Raw genomic sequence first — 6,965 nt, forward strand, 5'->3', positions numbered from 1 at the left:
CTTTGCTTAGCAATGTACTATAGCTAGCTAATGATTTTACATTGTGAGCAGCACTAAACATTCACAAAAACGCCATTTTAAACATGCTTGTGATTTCTAATTACATCCCTCCTAAAGAGTGTGAATGGGCAAGATGAGGAGTCAGCAAGGTGAAAGATGTGGCATTGAGCATTGAATTTATCAGCATATAATGTACACTGAAGCTATGCTAGGCTAGATTAGGGGAAGCTTCTCGAAAGTAACATCTTTTCAGAAAACTTTTAAGGCAGAGACATTGGGGGAAAGTTAGTCAGAATGTGCGAGTGAACTCCAGAGAAGAGGCGCAGCCATAGCAAAGTCTTGAATGCAAGTATGTGAATTGGTAATGAGTGAGGAGCAGGTCAGTAGATGAATGTAGCATGCCATCTGAGTTCCTTGAGATGAGTTCAGATATGTAGGCAGGAGCAGAACTGTGGAACTGCTTTGAATGTCTGGGTCATTAGTTTGAATTTTATTCTGAAAGGTAGTGGAAGCCAGTGCAGAGCCTGACAGAGTGGCATGGCAGTGCAGAAGAGGTTGCTAAGATGTATGTGCTTGGCAACAGCATTTAACTTCACAGATTATCAATTAGTCGGCTTCCCTGGTCTCTGCAAATAGGTCTGGCCCTATTACATTATGTGAAGGCCCTATTACATTATGTGAACATTGTAGTTAGGATCAAGTACAACAGGGCTGTCCAACTGACGGCCCATGGGCCACATACAGCCAGCGCCCCCCCTTGTGTGGCCCCCCATTTGAAATTCTGCTGTGTCTGCTTACCATTTGTAAAATTTAAAATGTATCAGTGTTGAGATTAACTGGCCCCTGCATTGTTTAAAGATCAAATTTAGGCAGTAATCCCCTGTATTGTTCACACATGTAACCCCCTGCATTGTTCACACTTGTAACACCTCTATTGTTCACACCTAAATCCCAGACTGAAACTGCCCACATTGTTCACCTGTTCACACTCATACAAACTGCTGAAGGGGCACCAGCACTCTGTTCTGCCTAACCTATGCTCCCTGTGTGTGCCATACTCTGACCACCCTATACTAACCTGTGTGTGTCATACTCTGCCTGCCCTATACTAACCTGTCTTACTCTGACCACCCTATACTCCCTGTTTGTGCCATACTCTGACCAGTCAGAATGGGTGTGGCATAAAACAGGGAGTGGCTAACGCTGGCTTCCATAATAGGCCCTCCACCATGTAGGCCAGAAAAATTGCAAGTTGGACAGCACTGGAGTACAAGGTACATTTTTTTTATTGCTGAGAAAAAAAATTATTTTAAAAATTAGAATTATTTGATTAACATTTAGTCTACAAATTAAGTTACAGGTTTCCAGATAACAAATCCCATACCTGTATAAACTTCCATATTAAGTAATAAAGTTCACCACCTGGCTTGTATGATTCACTGTGTTCACTCTGAAACCAAGGGCACACATACTTCCCTGCTTATCCCGTTGTTGACAGAGTCATTCATGGGGTATAAAAGATGGTGGATAAGGTGGTATTTTCCATGTTCTTTTTTGGGTGAAACACCTAAAGGGGAAATCCTCAAGTTGGGAATTGGCAGGGAATCGAAAGGGCCTGTCATTCTACCTAGTTCTACCTCCTTATTCAATTTTGCTGCCACTGCTGCTGGATTCTCAAGAACTGATTTTTTTCATGGTATTTTCCATGTTCTTTTTTGGGTGAAACACCTAAAGGGGAAATCTTCAAGTCTTCAAATCTTCAAGTTGGGAATTGGCAGGGAACTGATTTTAAGTTGTTAGCAAAGGTCAGTTAGGTGGCACCCCAGAGGCCTAACCCCCGCAAAACGAAGTATCCCTTAATGAAGGAGGCAAAGCAACATTTGTATTAACTTCCACCTGGCCAGGAGTTCCTTCAAGCTTACCCATAATAGAACGTAAGGCCGTTCAGATTTTAGAATTGGCTGAGGAGTCCCCCCCCCCATGCGCCCATACAGGAAGACTCAGACCCAGACTTTGAGGAGCAGCCACAGAAATGGCATCTACAGCTGAAGAAGCCCCATGACGGGATTCAGTGGCCCTGCTCGTGTAGTTTTCTTAGTAGACCACCTGGTGTGGAGGCAATGATGTGTAGAACCACTGGAGGAATAAGTATTCTGGGAGGAGTAGGATGCATCATACTCAGAGATGATTATGAAAATGATGTTTTCATCCCTTGATTAATGCTAATTTTTATGAAAGACAGTACTTTTTTTTTGCTATAGTAGCCACAGAATGGCACTGCCTAGAGTTATACAGCTTGTTATACACAAAAATCCCCAGATCCTTCTCAATTAATGATAGCCCCAACACACTACAATTTAGATCATGCTTGCTGCCATTGATTAGCAATGTATTCAAGTATCTTACCCCTTCCGACAGCTTCACAAATATCAGACTTACATGCCTATAGTTTTCAGTCTGAGAATGGGATCCCTTTTTAAATAGCAGCACCACATTAGCAATTCATCCATCTCTTGGCACCATGCCTCAAGTAAAGAGGTTTTGCAAATTACAGAGCTAAGATAGTACTGATCAAGCTTGTTTTGTCAAAAACTAGAATTTTTGTGGAAAAAAAACCTAAAATTTTTTCAAGATTTATTATACCCCGATGCTGCAAAAAACCTGCTACCATGCTACTTTTTTCGGGGGGTTTCGGTCAGAAATTCGGGTTTGGGTTTTTGCTCGATTTTTTGAGTTTTCACAATCCGATTAAATTACGTTTGTTTATTAATAAATAAGCTAAAATTGGGCAAGCTTTTTTATTAACATTAGGAGATAAATTCAGATTTTAGTAAATAACCCCCTCAGTGGCAGAGTGTTTTCTATGGCAGGGTATTTTCTGGTGTTTTGCAGGTGGGTTACAAATAGAACGGTGTGTCATTGCCCTTAGATTCCTTGATAATGAAATTCCTTCATAATTGTGCAAAACCCCAGCTATGGTATTCATGTTAATAATTATATTTTATTACATAAGGTTCAAGTGGATAAAGCTCCTTCCCTTTAAAAGCTATTTACTGACAGGGGCTGGTATTTATTTACACAGTGCTGACCAGAGAGAATATCTGTCGATGGTACAGGAGTCCTACAGTGCATAGAAATCATCATTCATGTATTTAAAACCAGCTGTATTGAATGCAAAACAGTAAAGTAACAAGTTGGAACCTTTATATTTTTGCAGTATCTGTGGCTCTATTAAATCATTTACTAAACTGCAGGGACAGATTCAATAAGGCAAAATGTTTATAAATAGCTTTAGAATAACTATGTCCACAGTAAAGCAATAAATCCAGCAGCACTCCGATATGTGATTCAATTGTTTATTCGTGCCACTAGCAAAGCGAAGTAACACAAAAAAAAGAGCGTGTTTTAAAATAATGAAAATATAATGTACTATTGCTTTGCACTGGTACAACTGGTGTGTTTGCTTCAGAAACTCTAGTATAGTATATATACTGTAACTATTTCTGAAGCAAACACACTAGTATTACCAGTGCAGTGCAAAACTATATTATATTCTCACTCCTTTAAAACACTTCCATTTTTAGATGTTACTGTTCTTTCTAGCATGTATATCATTTCCTTCAGACCACTGGAATTCTTATAAAGGTCCCCATAGACGCAAAGATATTTCTTTGGTGAACGACCGATTTTAGTGAAATCCGACCAATCCGTCAAATTATCGTGAAGTTAGTGGGAATCAAACGATCAAACATCTTACGATTTTTTTGTCCGATATCAGTCAGAAAATTGATCGACCAGGTTAAAAAAATGTCATTGGTCCCAGTGCAATCTATCTATGTTTGCAGGGTCAAGCAGGCAGCTACCCTCAGTTTTCCTGGCAATATCGCCTGAAATGGTCTTTTTAGTTGATGGACAAATCGTACATTTGAACGATTGTTTTGAGCTAATCGTGGTCTCACGATAACGAAAAGATCTTTTAAAAATCTTTAATCTATGGCCAGCAATACGCGTGGGTATTCTCCCACTTGCAGCCTATAATTGTTTAGTTTGAATACCATTTCTCTTTGATTACATAGGGGGAGGCATAGCACTAATCCCCAATTACTCACACTATGGAGGGCCTGACAAAATCCAGTTTACTAAACCTGGGTCTCTCAAATACAGCATTCATTGGGGGTCCTAAATAAATTAATCTTGAAAGGGTTTCTAAATTTACTGAAACTCTACAAAATGGAAGAAGTGGCAGTGCTAAGTAAAGAGACAATAGCCTGGGGAAATTTTATTGCAGGCTTAGGGAGGCAAACAAAGGATGGTGGTTTTATATGTGAAGGGGGCACTGTATTTATCTTGCCATGCGTTATTATTCATGAAATTGACACTATATTTATGATTCCATGCAGGGTCGGACTGGGCCGGCAGCAAATCGGGAAGAAACTTGGTGGTCCCCTGATTCTTGTGGGCCGGCCGGCCCAGATCCTCAGCCTGCATCTCTTCCTCTCTTCCTGCTGTGACCAGACGGTTGTGGGGAAATCGATTGTGCGCTTGGGTTCACATATGGCGGAGGGGAGCCCTGAGGCAGCAGCCCCAGTCCAACCCTGATACCATGTGTTCTGGGGACTTTATGTATTGAATTGACACAGTATTTATCCTGCCATTTGCTCTGTGATGTTTAAAATTTGCACTCTAGTTAATCTTGTCATGTGTTCTGGTGTATTTACCCCTGTCTGTTATTTATGGCATGAACAACCAACCGGACATTTCAATCCCAATCTAAACCTTTTTAAGGCAGCCATACGTTTAACAAAACCAAATATATATACAGGTATGGGATCCGTTGTCCACAAACCCGTTATATATAGACTCCCATAGACTCCATTTTATCCAACTAATCCAAATTTTTAAAAATGATTTTCTTTTTCTCTGTAACAATAAAACAGTACCTTGTACATAATCCAGACTAAGATATAATTGATCCTTATTGGAAGCAAAATTGGACTATTGGGGTTATTTAATGTTTACAAGTAGTAGTTGGAAGGAATGAAAATCCAAATTAGGTAAAGATCTGTTATCTGGAAAGCCCCAGGTCCTGAGCATTCTGGATAACAGGTCCCATATTTGTACCTATGAAAGGCATCTCAATAGGAAATGAAATAAAGGAGGGATACATGCATTCATTCAGGGATTTTATAAGTGACAATCCTAATTATGATGGCCATCTGCTAAATGTTTTTTTTTTTGTTTATATCATACAATAATTATTTTACATTTGAGAACTCCTTTTTCCTCCAACTGGCACTAAAATGGGTTCCAATGTAGCACCCACGTCAGCAAAAACCTTCATGCACTGGTATGAGACTCACAGTATTCTTTATCATCCCCTTTTTCATTGGGGTCATATCAGGCACTACATTGACAATCTATTGTTCCTGTTGGTGTGGTACTGAGGAGGATCTCAGACAGTTTGGGGATGAATGAAATCATATACGGTATCTTCCACTATAAGATTTTCTATGCTCAATGATATGAGCATTATTCATTTCCTAGATGTGATTGTGTACAAAGGTTGGGTTTCTAATCAACTACAGACTGGGATTTATCAAGAACTAACAGACAGGATTTTTTTGCTACACTACACTAGACACCTTCCTAAGTTTTTTTTTACCCCTCTCTAAAATGGTTCAGAAAACAAGTAAATGTGAAAGGGAAAAGGCTTTGGATGTTACGGCAACATGCTTTCTAGAGCTCATGTTCACTACTCATAATGTGGCCTCATTTATTATGGAAGGACTTGCAGGCAGTTGAGAGAGGGAGGCATTTTGGACATATGAATTCAATTGTGTCGCCCCCTAGGGGCCTCAACAGCTCACTGTCTCTGAACTGTTTTCTTAAAAAAGACTTGCTTGGTGATTGTAAAATCGAGGATATATGTTCAAAGATCTACTCTGCTTTCCAGGTTTTTTAAGATGATAAAGTAACTTCTATTTATGCAGACAACACTGGGCTATACATTTGTAGGATATGAAATTGATTAATTATGGATTGTATTAGAGGTGTATTTTGTTTCCTGCTGTTGGTGTGATATACTGTACTTTATTTGTTCATTTATGGAATAATGAGGGGTTAAACATGAACCATGAATGTGGGTCCCCACTGACTCGGTAGATCACTCAATTAGAATAGCTTACAGAGTGAAAAAGTAGTAAAAGTATTTTATTTTAGTGTTTTCAATTCAAAAGAAACATGTGGTTTGATTTATCTGATTATTTCATTTTGTGATTAACAATTATATATATATAGCAATTTATAGGATAGGGTATATGATAAAATATTACTATACATTATATATTTGTAATTTATAACTTTCTTGCTTGCTTTCACTTTTATGTACTACTCACTTTAAGGTGTTCCACTCAGATGTCCTTTACTTGGCTTTGTTAAAGGAAAAAGGTCCCGATGCAAACCAAAACATCATGGTTGCTGTTAAAGCTACAATAAACACTAATAATTTTTTTCAAGCTTAATCCTGGCCATGCTAGTCTTATCTAAAGTATGTATAACTGTTTACAGCACACCAGGGTGGATTTTGAAGCATATAGACAAATATAAGAAGTCCTCTGCACTCAACCCATTATCAAAATATTTAAGACATTTTGTGCATACAGCTACTAAAAAATGCCTTACCCTTTAAACAAAACAGGGATTGTTTGTCCATATATTGCAATATATTTAAGCTGGCCAACTACGTCAAAGTCATCCCATATCTGGCCAGTCCTACGCTCAACTTTCATCTGATTCATTAAGAATTCTATTGCTTCATTATACATTTTACACAGGGACTAACTTTTACCTGCAACTTACTTGCTGCTTTCAAGGTTAAAACTCCCAAACATGGTTGCCCTTTTATTAACCACCAGTGGGATCACCTGACTATAGCTGGGTAGGGTGGGAGCTACAACATGGAGCTG

Source organism: Xenopus laevis, chromosome 2L, assembly GCF_017654675.1.
Source record: "Xenopus laevis strain J_2021 chromosome 2L, Xenopus_laevis_v10.1, whole genome shotgun sequence".
NCBI classification, from domain to species: Eukaryota; Metazoa; Chordata; class Amphibia; order Anura; family Pipidae; genus Xenopus; species Xenopus laevis.